Below are 15,695 nucleotides of genomic sequence, written 5' to 3'. Positions count from 1 at the left end.
CGCACTTGAAGCCAATTTAAGAAGAAGAGCGAGTACAGTGACATTGCAGAAATGTTCCTCTTTCTTGCTAATCTGAAAGCAACTAAGGTAGAAATTGTATGGGAGATGCAGGACCTATTATACAGAAGGACTTATTATACAGCGCAGTATTTTCTTTACTTCAAAATGAATGTTTTCGGTTTTTATGGTTTTGGATCAAGATTTTCACAAAAATAAATTCGATTCCCAAGATATTTACATAGTCAATAAACATTGACCTGAGCCGTATTCTCTAAATATTTTGTTTATATTTGATATGAGCTGAAGAAATGAGAGCAAAAAAGAAAAAAAATGTATGATAGGTCCTGCATCTCCCCTACGAGGCGTAGAACTTTTAAAGGAAGCGTATCCGGAAGATGTTGACCCGAAACTTGCTGATGAACTTCTACATTTTCATTTGTACGTGAGACAAACACAAAACCAAGAGCTTGCCGGTACAGAAGAACAATTTATTTCCTTGTCTCATGGAGATCTTTATGAAATTATATGCAAGGAAAAAATTAACACTGCCTTTCCTAACGTGGAAGCAATATTAAGACTGTTTCTAAGCTTAATGGTCACTAACCGATAGCTCAATTGGTTAGCACGTCACTTCTGGAACAAAGAAGCTTCAAGATCAAGCGGCGCTGGTTCGACTCTCGGGGTGTGCGCTTGAGCAACGCACGTTAAGGACTGCTCTCCATTCAGCGGCACTTAGTAAATGGAATAATTCCCCGGCAACAAGACTTCAACAATCGGAAACTTCACTCTGTCAATCTTGGTGACCAGGCCTGCGTCAGTGATTCAAAGCCTCTACAAGTATGCGAAACTGCCAGGATTAAGCTCTGCAAGAAGCTTTCCCAGTCCGAGGATAAAGATTCAATCAATCAAATTGCTCAGGAGAGAGATCTTTCTCAAGGCTCAAAAGCATCAAAAATAAATTGAGATCGACAATGTCTCAAGAAAGGTTGTCCGCAATGAGCATTCTGTGCATTGAGAGTGACAAACTTAAACAGATAAATTTTGATGAACTTTTGCATGATTTTGCTTTGACCAAAGCTAGAAAAAAAATTTGGGAGCCTAGTCTTACTCTCGGCATTTAACATAATCCATTAAAATTGAACATAAACTATAAGCTTCAAACGTTTTCGGCCATACACACGTTAGTCCTTATCAAGTAACAAAAAAATAACTGCTTATCATATCTACAATGAAAATGAATAACTGATCTAAACACTGAATTGAATTTAAACGTCATGTGATGTGCCTTTCTCCTATGCTCTGCCGTTTCATTTTGCATTTCGTTTTTCAAATCAGTGTTTAGATCAGTGGCGTATATTTAGGGTGTTCAAGGTGTTCACTGAACACCCCAAAAAATCCAGAAAAAAAGAAAATTTCCATTGGTTGTCGATGTTCTTTACTTTCATGATATTCTAACATCTTGCTACATGCTGATTGCTTTCTTTTCAATTGCAAAACTCGTCCCCTTCTAATTTTAATACTCCAACGTTTAAGGTCATTGCCTTTAATTTTTTTCGGTCATTACCTTTAAGCTGGGTGTGCACCGACAGCTTGGAAAGTGCTATTTAAAATAAATATTTAAGAAAAATGACGTCACAAGGCAGCGAAAACAACAATGGTTTTAGTTCAGCCAGGCTGTTCACTCGCTGATCTGAACGGTAGGCACTTTAACATGCAGATATCCAATCCACTACGAACCAACCAGATGTTACGTTGTCTGTCCGATTGTGACCATTCCAGCATTCAGCCAGAGACTAGATTATTACTTTGAACTTTGTTCGGTAATTACAGAAGAAAAAAGAGCTATAGCAGTGGTAAGAATCAAACCCACGTCAATGAAATGACTAGCCTACCACCGCCCTAACCCTCTGCGCCAAGCCAACCGATAGCAAAGCGATGACTTAATTTAGCTAGAATTTGCGTTTTTTCTTTGTTCTTTCTCAACGCAACCTTGATGACGTCATGAACAGCGTAGCTTCTGATTGGTTCGTGCTGGATTGGATATTTGCATGTTAAAGTGCCTACCGATCTGAACACCTTGGCGCGTCATTGGGGGAATCCCAGGTAATAGCAAGTTTTAGCTTGTTGGATTAGAGTTTGAGGTGATCAGAGTTGGAAACAAGATAAGATAAAATGTTTTTTATGCACCAAGTGCCAGTAAATTAGGACTAGCTTGTCTGAATCTGCAACAAAGCTTATGGCAACAGCCAATATCATTGATGCAGCATTCTAAAACAACACATCTAATCGTTTTGTAATTAGAGTGTTTGTATGTTACTGGTATTGTACCTTATTGCTGAAACACCTTAATTATGTATTCAATAGGCGTTCAAACATTCAACAGGCGCTGTCAAATAAACATCTATTTTGTATTCTTCTCCATTCCGACAACATTATTTTTGTCAGTTCTGTTCATGTTCAGAATTTGTGCTGAAAATGCTCTCAGAACGCACCAAATTCAATGTTAATTTTAAAAATTTTCTGGGGGAGGCCCTCCAAACCCCCCGCTGTTGCTTTGCCGTCACTGAACACCCTGTCAAAGTGGTCACGGTACGCCACTGGTTTAGATCAGTTATTCATTTTCATTGTAGATATGATAAGCAGTTATTTTTTTGTTACTTCATAAGGGCTAACGTGTGTATGGCCGAAAACGTTTGTAGCTTATAGTTTATGTTCAATTTTAATGGATTATGTTAAATGCCGTGTGGATGCTTTGTTGTATATGTCTGTGGTTGAAGAAAGTGACCTCTTTACCATAATTGTAGTCTTACTCTATTTGATGGCTGTAACTATTTCTTATGTCCTCGTAAATAAACTTTACAATTATTGTAACGGTTGTTTGATCTTTTTTTTTTTTTTTTTTCTTCGCGCAATCAAAAAAATTAAAATTAAAGGCAAAACTGCCTAAACTAAATTTTTATTTTATTAATTAAAAATTTGCACCCATGAATGTGGAAAATGAAAAGAACGAAGAGTTTAATGCACTCACATTTTTAACATTAAGCAATGACATGTTTAGAGAGAAATTCTGAGCTCAAAAATAGGGAGGGGCCTCACAAATGGAATAGCCTAGGGCCTCTCATGGTCTAAATCCGGCCCTGGTCTTTACAGTCTGAGTAATCGTTTAGAGAAGCCTAGCTGCTAGCTCTCCAAAGCAAGAGCGAACTTGAACTTGACAATTAACAGCAAAAGTATAGCCTAATAAAGTATAATACGTAGGCCTACGGTACAAATGTTTAATTTTTTAACATACCATAGGCTACTCCACAACAGCCCTTCTGAACGCCCTTCTTAACTGGTTCAAAATAACTCTGTCAATCTCGGTTACCAGGCCTGCGTCAGTGAATCAAAGCCTCTACAAGTATGCGAAACTGCCAGGATTAAGCTTTGCAAGAAGCTTTCCCAGTCCGAGGATAAAGATTCAATCAATAAAAAGTAGCTTATGTGCTCTTTGAATCTGAGGCAAATGGGTAGTTCAGTTTATGCAATGGTGTGATGTTTTGTTGGTCAGAGCCAAAACAATTTTCATGAAAGGTTGTGCTGTGGGTTTTTATAATTTGAAATTAATGCAATCTCAAAAGGTTTAATTGTTTCTTAATTTATTTTTCTTCCTTTTCGGCGTATTTCAGTGAACATACATTAGTTTAAAAATAATGCAGCTATGAGGACTATGTAATAGAAACTTGCAAGCAAGTCAAAAGAAATATCGTCATGGGTATCAAACAAGTAACGAGGTCCAGCTTTTCAGAGGAAGTCTCAGTCAGGGAATAAAGTTTAAAACCAAATCAAATAGAACCAAAAGTTTAAAATGTGTCTGGCAACTCTATGTTTCATCAAGCTCCGTTGTTGGTGTTGCCAGATAAAATTGCCCGTCGAGCGAGAGACATATTAGCTTCTTTGCGACGAATCTCAGCAAGTTAAATGCCAGCAATAAAGGAGAGATTGTCCAATGGTGTGGGACGCATATATTTGGTCACTGTGCGTAGGGCGCTGTGTATGGCAGCATCGATGTTGTGGCAGTGAGCACTGCGGGCACTAAACAGGCATACAGTAGCCTACTCTGATGAAAAGTGGACATGGGCCAAGGCTGCTATGCCTGCTATGGCCTACGCTAAGTGTCCGCTCTCGCTTCCCAACTGGAGCCTGCCAGGCGCTTTAGTTGCGCAGCGCGCGATGTCGGTTTTTTGCGCAGTGACACCAAATGATGGCGGTAGGCTAGTGAGCAATCTGTGTAATGTCACCCCAGAATATTTTGGTTTGGAGCAGAAAATATTTTCCATTTTGCTGGACATGTCGCTTACGATCAATTTCCGATTGTGTAGATGGAAAGCTGCAGCCACAGATTTGGTTTCGCTGAGTTTCATTCGTCATTTCTGGAGATTGATTGATTGATTGAATCTTTATCCTCGGACTGGGAAAGCTTCTTGCAGAGCTTAATCCTGGCAGTTTCGCATAGGCTACTTGTAGAGGCTTCGGATCACTGACGCAGGCCCGGTCACCGAGATTGACAGAGTGAAGTTTCCGATTGTTGAAGTCTTGTTGCCGGGGAACTATTCCATCCATTAGATGCCGCTGAATGGAGAGCAGTCCTTAACGTGCGTTGCTCAAGCGCACACCCCGAGAGTCGAACCAGCGCCGCTTGATCTTGAAGTTTCTTCGTTCCAGAAGTGACGCGCTAACCAATTGAGCTATCGGGGCGGACATAAGCGGAGAGTAAGCGGCGGGGAGTAAGGGCGGAGAGTAAGAGGGCGGAGAGCGGAGAGTAAGGACGGACATAAGCGGACATAAGCGGAGATAAGATGAGATTGTTTTCATGTCCTGGCTCAAGGTGTCTTTTACGTTTTCCACGACTTTATGGAGTGGAGAATTGCCAGGACGTCTGCGTATGCATGTTTGGTTGGTTTTGAATCTTTATCCTCGGACTGACAAAGCCTTGATTGGTTATTCCTGGTAGTTTCGCATACTTGTAGAGGCTCTTGACGTAGGGCCGGCTACCGAGATAGGCAGAGTGAAGTTTTCCGATTGTTGAAGTGTTGTTGTCGGGAAATTATTCCATTCACTAGGTGACTAGGTGCCACTGAATGGAGAGCAGTCCTGAAATGCGCTGCTCAAGCGCACAGACCGGGAGTCGAACTTGCGCCGCGTGATCTTGAGCCAGGCGCGTAACCATTGAGCTAACGGGGGGAGGATATTTTGTGGAGATCGTGGTTTGACAGGTTGTGGGTGTAGATGCTAAAAAGAAGCGCGGAGCCATGGCCGATCTTTATGGGTCACCATTTTTAGGGGTTTCAGTCTGCTTCGCCATGAGTTGTCGCTGGTGGGGGTGAAGCTTCAATTCCTGACAAGTTCCATGATGATGGACATGGACCAATTGGACCATGTCAGTCTGGAATAGACGAAGCAGCTTGCAAGCAAGGCCGCGGTGCCATACGGTGTCGTAGGCAGCCGTAAGACTTAGAAAGACAGCGCCGGCCTTTTGCCTCATAACAATTCTGGATGTTTTGGGTCAAGAATGTGATCTGGGGATCGCAACTACTAAATTAGCTTAGGGATGGCAACTACTAAAGCATTTCTCCAGAGTTGTGATTAAAGAGCTGTGAAAAAGGCTACTTACAGATTGAGGAATTTTGCATTGGAGAAATTAATCTATTGGTATCTGGCAACACTGATTTAAGTCAGTTTATTTTTTATGCTGGGGTGGAAAAGTAGAAAATCTTAATTCAGACTTTTCGGTTGTTTATAGTTGCACTAATTGATTGATTGTTTTTCATTTATAAGCTTCTTTGAGAGTTTAAACCTGACAGCTTTGCATATTTGTAGAGGCTTAGAACCACTAAAGCAAGCCCGGTAACCAATATTAACATTTGTTACTTTGAAGTAAAGTTTGCTCATATTGAAGTGCTGTTGTCTGAGAACTATTCCATCCAATTATTGCCCCTGAATGGAGAGCAGTCCTTGAAATGCGTTGCTCAAGTGCACACACCAAGAGTTGAACTAGTGCCGCTTAATATCGAAGTTTTGGTGCTCTTCCACAAGACGCCCTGTTGGTCAACCAGACAAAATGATGACGTCTCATACGTCACACACATTGGAATGCACTATTATGAAGGAGGAAATGCGGGGTGGAAATGCAATAAAACAAACCAGAAGAAAACTGTCTCCCATTTATTCATTTGTTGTTCAATTTCAACAGATTTGCTATCGTTGAAAAGCACAAGCATAGATCTAACCAAATAAATTAATACCAAGTCCCAAAATACTACTAGCTCCATCTAGTGGCCACCTAAACTTGATCACAAGCAAACCATAGCATTTCAATGGCGAATCGATCGTCTTCCAGTTCACGCCCTGCATGTTCACGATAATTAATTGTCTCCCATTTATTCATTTCTTGCTCAATTTCAACAGATTTGCTATCGTTGAAAAGCAAAAGCATAGATCTAACCAACTAAATTAATACCAAGTCCCAAAATACTACTAGCTCCATCTGGTGGCCACCTAAACTTGACCAAATTCAAACCATCACCAAAACTTCATTTTAAATGATAAACAATCTAAATCAAATCCAATTAAAAGAACATGTTACTGTTTATTGGAGGGCTAACTTTCATTTTTTTATCTTATTTAATATGCGCGTAATCGTTGTTCGAAGACAGCCCCCCAACGAAGCTTTTGCCCAATGCATTTCAATGGCGAATCGATCGTCTTCCAGTTCACGCCCTGCATGATCACGATAATTAATTGTCTCCCATTTATTCATTTCTTGCTCAATTTCAACAGATTTGCTATCGTTGAAAAGCACAAGCATAGATCTAACCAACTAAATTAATATCAAGTCCCAAACTACTACTAGCTCCATCTGGTGGCTACCTAAACTTGAGCAAATTCAAACCATTATCAAAACTTCATTTTAAATGATAAGAACATTAAACGACAGCCAAATAAAAGAACATGTTACTGTTTATTGAAGTGCTAACTTTCATTTTTGTATCTTATTCAATATGCGCGCAATCGTTGTTCGAAGACAGCCCCCCAACGAAGCTTTTGCCCAATGCATTTCAATGGCGAATCGATCGTCTTCCAGTTCACGCCCTGCATGTTCACGATAATTAATTGTCTCCCATTTATTCATTTCTTGCTCAATTTCAACAGATTTGCTATCGTTGAAAAGCACAAGCATAGATCTAACCAACTAAATTAATATCAAGTCCCAAAATACTACTAGCTCCATCTAGTGGCCACCTAAACTTGATCACATGCAAACCATCACCAAAACTTCATTTTAAATGATAAACAATCTAAATCAAATCCAAATAAAAGAACATGTTACTGTTTATTGAAGTGCTAACTTTCATTGTTATATCTTATTCAATATGCGCGCAATCGTTGTTTGAAGACAGCCCCCCAGCCCCCAACGAAGCTTTTGCCCAATGCATTTCAATGGCGAATCGATCGTCTTCCAGTTCATGCCCTGCGTGATCACGATAATTAATTGTCTCCCATTTATTCATTTCTTGCTCAATTTCAACAGATTTGCTATCGTTGAAAAGCACAAGCATAGATCTAACCAACTAAATTAATACCAAGTCCCAAAATACTACTAGTTCTATCTGGTGGCCACCTAAACTTGACCAAATTCAAACCATCACCAAAACTTCATTTTAAATGATAAACAATCTAAATCAAATCCAATTAAAAGAACATGTTACTGTTTATTGAAGGGTTAACTTTCATTTTTGTATCTTATTTAATATGCGCGTAATCGTTGTTCGAAGACAGCCCCCCAACGAAGCTTTTGCCCAATGCATTTCAATGGCGAATCGATCGTCTTCCAGTTCACGCCCTGCATGTTCACGATAATTAATTGTCTCCCATTTATTCATTTCTTGCTCAATTTCAACAGATTTGCTATCGTTGAAAAGCACAAGCATAGATCTAACCAACTAAATTAATATCAAGTCCCAAACTACTACTAGCTCCATCTGGTGGCTACCTAAACTTGAGCAAATTCAAACCATTATCAAAACTTCATTTTAAATGATAAGAACATTAAACGACAGCCAAAAAAAAGAACATGTTACTGTTTATTCAAGTGCTAACTTTCATTTTTGTATCTTATTCAATATGCGCGCAATCGTTGTTCGAAGACAGCCCCCCAACGAAGCTTTTGCCCAATGCATTTCAATGGCGAATCGATCGTCTTCCAGTTCACGCCCTGCATGTTCACGATAATTAATTGTCTCCCATTTATTCATTTCTTGCTCAATTTCAACAGATTTGCTATCGTTGAAAAGCACAAGCATAGATCTAACCAACTAAATTAATACCAAGTCCCAAAATACTACTAGCTCCATCTAGTGGCCACCTAAACTTGATCACATGCAAACCATCACCAAAACTTCATTTTAAATGATAAACAATCTAAATCAAATCCAATTAAAAGAACATGTTACTGTTTATTGAAGTGCTAACTTTCATTTTTATATCTTATTCCATATGCGCGCAATCGTTGTTCGAAGACAGCCCCCCAACGAAGCTTTTGCCCAATGCATTTCAATGGCGAATCGATCGTCTTCCAGTTCACGCCCTGCATATTCACGATAATTAATTGTCTCCCATTTATTCATTTCTTGCTTAATTTCAACAGATTTGCTATCGTTGAAAAGCACAAGCATAGATCTAACCAACTAAATTAATACCAAGTCCCAAAATACTACTAGCTCCATCTAGTGGCCACCTAAACTTAAGCAAATTCAAACCATTATCAAAACTTCATTTTAAATGATAAGAACATTAAACGACAGCCAAATAAAAGAACATGTTACTTTTTATTGAAGTGCTAACTTTCATTGTTATATCTTATTCCATATGCGCGCAATCGTTGTTCGAAGACAGCCCCCCAACGAAGCTTTTGCCCAATGCATTTCAATGGCGAATCGATCGTCTTCCAGTTCACGCCCTGCATGTTCACGATAATTAATTGTCTCCCATTTATTCATTTCTTGCTCAATTTCAACAGATTTGCTATCGTTGAAAAGCACAAGCATAGATCTAACCAACTAAATTAATACCAAGTCCCAAAATACTACTAGCTCCATCTAGTGGCCACCTAAACTTGACCAAATTCAAACCATCACCAAAACTTCATTTTAAATGATAAACAATCTAAATCAAATCCAATTAAAAGAACATGTTACTGTTTATTGAAGGGTTAACTTTCATTTTTGTATCTTATTTAATATGCGCGTAATCGTTGTTCGAAGACAGCCCCCAACGAAGCTTTTGCCCAATGCATTTCAATGGCGAATCGGTCGTCTTCCAGTTCACGCCCTGCATGTTCACGATAATTAATTGTCTCCCATTTATTCATTTCTTGCTCAATTTCAACAGATTTGCTATCGTTGAAAAGCACAAGCATAGATCTAACCAACTAAATTAATATCAAGTCCCAAAATACTACTAGCTCCATCTGGTGGCCACCTAAACTTGACCACATGCAAACCATCACTTGTCGATTGTTGTAGAAAAATTAAATCTTCGTGTTTCTAATAGTTGCACTGAGGTCTCCACAGGCAGGCCCGGATTTAGGGGGGGGATAGAGGGGGCAGTTGCCCCGGGCCCCCCGACTTTTGAAGGGCCCCCCTATGTGGAAAAAATGTGATTTTGTGTTATTTTTTTCCTATTGGCCTTTAAAGTTTCTGTAAAATGCTGTGCAGTACTGGACTGATGCTACTGCAGACGTAGAGATGGTTTTTCGCGCCGTAGGCTTGAAAAAAATTTTTGCACGGGAGCCCCCCGATCTAAAAGTGCCCCGGGCCCCCCATCAGCTAAATCCGGCCCTGTCCACAGGGCCTCTGAGAAAAATTTTCAGTAAGGGTACGAAGAGTCATTCCGGGCGCCCCTCTCACTCCCCCCCAACTTTTTGTCTTTGGCAAAGCGCGTGATTTTACTTAGGCGTATTGCACACCATACAACATTTTACTGCAGAATTGGTCATCTGTGCGCAATAATAGCATCAGGCTGCAATAAAACTATTATTTAGTGTTTTGTGTTGTGTATAGCCTATCATGTGATCTGTCCCTCGCCAATTTGCGTAGGCTATCCTGCATTGGATTCGTGTGTCAGTTGTTGATGCCGGTGCTGTTGAGAGGTGTCGCTTGTAGCTTACAGCTTTAATGCAAAATTTTCAAATTCATTCATTTATTTCCCTTAGATGTAGCCTATAATTAGTCCTGATGAGGACACTATGATTTGGTGTCGAAAACGTTAGATTTAGTAGTGTTTCTTGTTTTTTTGTGTGTTTAATAAAAAATGTTAAATCCACTAACGTTACTGAGTGTTATATGTATCTGGTACAACAAGTCAAGCTCTCTACCAAGGCTCAAACATAACATCTTGTCAAAACATCATCAAATTAATCGTCTGACCAATAAGCTTTCTTCATTAACTTTTGTATTCACCACATGCCTAGCAGAGGTGAACGAAGTTACTTTTTTTTGACTCGGTTCCGTTCCTGCTCCGAAAGTATTGACTCCGGCTCTTGCTCCAACTCCGAAATCCATTTTGAAGTGAAATAAGCGTGAAACTACCTTTTTCAAATAATTTTTAAAAAACACAAAAAAGCCCAAAATCACCCGAGCTTTTTAAAAAAGCCCGGGTTTTTCTCAACCCTGCTTTTGCTTCCCTATGTCCTCCCCCCCCCCCCCCCGAACAGGAGAAAAACCAACTTTTACGATTTAATTTTGGGTGCTTTAAAACGAAACATTTTTGCACGTAAAGCATTAAATCACCACTTTGGGCCCCTAATTTGCGTGCAATGCACTCAATTACTTTTCCGGGCCCTTTTGCTACATTACGGCCCCCAGGACTAGAGGATAACAACTTTTATGCTTGAATTTAGTCGTTTAGGGTGGTTTTAACCATCATTTTTTCGTGTAAAGTATAAAATTACAATTTCGGGCTTCCCAACAATCACAGGCCTGGGCCCTCAAGGGTATGCCGTACCCTCAGTACCCTCTTCTCATAGGCCCTGAGTCTCCAAGCAAAATATTCAAAATATTCGGACAAGCCATTACACCACCAATTAGGCTATTTGTGTGCCTGATCCTAATCCTTTCTATGACTTTAGCATTTTATCAATATAAATGGGAGACAATTAATTATCGTATTCACGCAATGTGAATCCAGAAAGACGATCGATTCGTCATTGAAATGCATTGTGCAAAAGCTTCGTTGGGAGGCTGTCTTCGAACAACGATTGCTCGTATATTCAATAAGGTATAACAATGAAAGTTAGCACTTCAATAAACAGTAACATGTTCTTTTATTTGGCTGTCGTTTAATGTTCTTATCATTTAAAATGAAGTTTTGATAATGGTTTGAATTTGCTCAAGTTTAGGTAGCCACCAGATAGAACTAGTAGTATTTTGGGACTTGGTATTAATTTAGTTGGTTAGATCTATGCTTGTGCTTTTCAACGATAGCAAATCTGTTGAAATTGAGCAAGAAATGAATAAATGGGAGACAATTAATTATCGTGAACATGCAGGGCGTGAACTGGAAGACGATCGATTCGCCATTGAAATGCATTGGGCAAAAGCTTCGTTGGGGGGCTGTCTTCGAACAACGATTACGCGCATATTAAATAAGATACAAAAATGAAAGTTAACCCTTCAATAAACAGTAACATGTTCTTTTAATTGGATTTGATTTAGATTGTTTATCATTTAAAATGAAGTTTTGGTGATGGTTTGCATGTGATCAAGTTTAGGTGGCCACCAGATGGAGCTAGTAGTATTTTGGGACTTGGTATTAATTTAGTTGGTTAGATCTATGCTTGTGCTTTTCAACGATAGCAAATCTGTTGAAATTGAGCAAGAAATGAATAAATGGGAGACAATTAATTATCGTGAACATGCAGGGCGTGAACTGGAAGACGATCGATTCGCCATTGAAATGCATTGGGCAAAAGCTTCGTTGGGGGGCTGTCTTCGAACAACGATTGCGCGCATATGGAATAAGATACAAAAATGAAAGTTAACCTTTCAATAAACAGTAACATGTTCTTTTAATTGGATTTGATTTAGATTGTTTATCATTTAAAATGAAGTTTTGGTGATGGTTTGCATGTGATCAAGTTTAGGTGGCAACTAGATGGAGCTAGTAGTATTTTGGGACTTGGTATTAATTTAGTTGGTTAGATCTATGCTTGTGCTTTTCAACGATAGCAAATCTGTTGAAATTGAGCAAGAAATGAATAAATGGGAGACAATTAATTATCGTGAACATGCAGGGCGTGAACTGGAAGACGATCGATTCGCCATTGAAATGCATTGGGCAAAAGCTTCGTTGGGGGGCTGTCTTCGAACAACGATTGCGCGCATATTGAATAAGATATAACAATGAAAGTTAGCACTTCAATAAACAGTAACATGTTCTTTTATTTGGCTGTCGTTTAATGTTCTTATCATTTAAAATGAAGTTTTGATAATGGTTTGAATTTGCTCAAGTTTAGGTAGCCACCAGATAGAACTAGTAGTAGTTTGGGACTTGGTATTAATTTAGTTGGTTAGATCAATGCTTTTGCTTTTCAACGATAGCAAATCTGTTGAAATTGAGCAAGAAATGAATAAATGGGAGACAATTAATTATCGTGAACATGCAGGGCGTGAACTGGAAGACGATCGATTCGCCATTGAAATGCATTGGGCAAAAGCTTCGTTGGGGGGCTGTCTTCGAACAACGATTACGCGCATATTAAATAAGATACAAAAATGAAAGTTAGCCCTCCAATAAACAGTAACATGTTCTTTTAATTGGATTTAATTTAGATTGTTTATCATTTAAAATGAAGTTTTGGTGATGGTTTGAATTTGATCAAGTTTAGGTGGCCACCAGATGGAGCTAGTAGTATTTTGGGACTTGGTATTAATTTAGTTGGTTAGATCAATGCTTTTGCTTTTCAACGATAGCAAATCTGTTGAAATTGAGCAAGAAATGAATAAATGGGAGACAATTAATTATCGTGAACATGCAGGGCGTGAACTGGAAGACGATCGATTCGCCATTGAAATGCATTGGGCAAAAGCTTCGTTGGGGGGCTGTCTTCGAACAACGATTACGCGCATATTAAATAAGATACAAAAATGAAAGTTAGCCCTCCAATAAACAGTAACATGTTCTTTTAATTGGATTTGATTTAGATTGTTTATCATTTAAAATGAAGTTTTGGTGATGGTTTGAATTTGGTCAAGTTTAGGTGGCCACCAGATGGAGCTAGTAGTATTTTGGGACTTGGTATTAATTTAGTTGGTTAGATCAATGCTTTTGCTTTTCAACGATAGCAAATCTGTTGAAATTGAGCAAGAAATGAATAAATGGGAGACAATTAATTATCGTGAACATGCAGGGCGTGAACTGGAAGACGATCGATTCGCCATTGAAATGCATTGGGCAAAAGCTTCGTTGGGGGGCTGTCTTCGAACAACGATTGCGCGCATATTGAATAAGATATAACAATGAAAGTTAGCACTTCAATAAACAGTAGCATCTTCTTTTATTTGGCTGTCGTTTAATGTTCTTATCATTTAAAATGAAGTTTTGATAGTGGTTTGAATTTGGTCAAGTTTAGGTGGCCTCCAGATGGAGCTAGTAGTATTTTGGGACTTGGTATTAATTTAGTTGGTTAGATCTATGCTTGTGCTTTTCAACGATAGCAAATCTGTTGAAATTGAGCAAGAAATGAATAAATGGGAGACAATTAATTATCGTGAACATGCAGGGCGTGAACTGGAAGACGATCGATTCGCCATTGAAATGCATTGGGCAAAAGCTTCGTTGGGGGGCTGTCTTCGAACAACGATTGCGCGCATATTTAGTTGGTTAGATCTATGCTTGTGCTTTTCAACGATAGCAAATCTGTTGAAATTGAACAACAAATCAATAAATGGGAGACAATTTCCTTCTGGTGTGTTTCATTGCATTTCCACCCCGCATTTCCTATTTCATAATAGTCCATTCCAATGTGTGTGACGTTGTGACGTATTATGACGTCATCATTTTGTGTGGTTGACCAACAGGGCGTCTTGTGGAAGTGCACCGAAGTTTTTTAATGAAGTCAGATCCTTTACCAACAGCTGTTGGGTTGGACACACTTACGGTACCGTATAGCTTAAAACTTGTTGGCTACCGGTACTGCTTTAAATGTATTGAATTCAAAAAAGTCATCAAAAACAGTACAAAAATTAAACATTTTTCTGTTTAACCAATAAAAGTAAGACACTCATACAATGAGATGTGGCACCTCGATGAAACGACTGGGCAAACTTCTATCTGCACACCATACAACATGCTAACCATATCGGACAAACTCTGTCTGTACACTGAATTAGTAAATCAATTTCTTTCAAGCCATAAGCTTGTGTTGATAGTTGATGTCTTCAGAAGATAAGGCTTTCAAGTATCTTCAAAATTTTTATGATGTTAATGAAAAAGAACTTTTTTCCATACATGAAGGTGTCCACAACACTCGAGGTCACAAATTTAAATTAAAAATCTGTACCTTCAAAACAACAAAGCAAAGAAATTTTTTCTGAATCGGATCGTTAATGAATGGAATAAGTTACCCGAGAAAATTGTCACAGCATCTAGTTTAAACAGCTTCAAAGCAAGACTGGATCACCACTGGCGAAATAGAGAAGTTAAATTTGACCCACTTGGGTAGTCATATTTGCAAGTACTGGCCGCCTCCACTAACGTTGACATTCACCACATCTTGTAACTTGTACAGTACCGTATATAACGTATGTAGCCCACTATTGTATGATGTATTGTATACCTATCTCTACTGACAGTTATATTCATTTTATATGGTGTCTCCAGCCCCAGGTGTTTTTTGTTCAATTTTTAGTGTTATGCTGTGCCTTTATAAGATATGTATGCTCTAGGTAGTATTGACTCGTTTTTCTTGGTGTTTTTGTCCCTTGTTTATGACTTCCTTGTTGGTATTCTATTTCGTTTTTTTTATTTATTAAATATTGCTACGTAAGTTATGAAGGTGAAAAAGCACTGCTGTGCTTGCAACATCATTATTATTATTATCTACTGTGGAATGTTGTCAATAACACAGCCAGTTAAGTGCCTTCCTTACTCTTTAGTGAGCAAAGAAACGTTGAGATTAAGAAATAATAGTCTTAATCTCTGGCAGATCGTTTGAGCTGTGCATTTTAAACATTACTCTTTATTTAGCACCACCTGATGAGTGATGGGTAGACTAATTGTGTAGACTAACCCTTCGCTTGTGTATAAGACTCCGCTCTGGTCAAAAATGCCATGATGTCACCTATGTTGCTTTGCTATTTTCTAGCCTTAAACAGGACATGTGCAACCCACAGGCTGCAGTGTAGCCTGTCGTGTTATTCTGTGTGACCCGCATATTACTCAGCTTAATACTGAAAGTGTATGCTGTATGATGTATATATATAGCCTACTAGCCTTCTCAAATTATATTTCATTATTTTCATCCTTGGTGGTAGCATCAGAATGAAGGAGTAATAAATAGCAAAAAACATTATGAATAGCTGAGCGCACTATTTGATGTGGTCACATTAAAGCAAATGTAAATTTTTGCGCACTGTATAATGTTGCACGCCATTCCC

The sequence above is a fragment of the Aplidium turbinatum genome, chromosome 8, assembly GCF_918807975.1.
Source record: "Aplidium turbinatum chromosome 8, kaAplTurb1.1, whole genome shotgun sequence".
Classification (NCBI taxonomy): Eukaryota; Metazoa; Chordata; class Ascidiacea; order Aplousobranchia; family Polyclinidae; genus Aplidium; species Aplidium turbinatum.
This window is presented reverse-complemented; position numbering follows the sequence as displayed.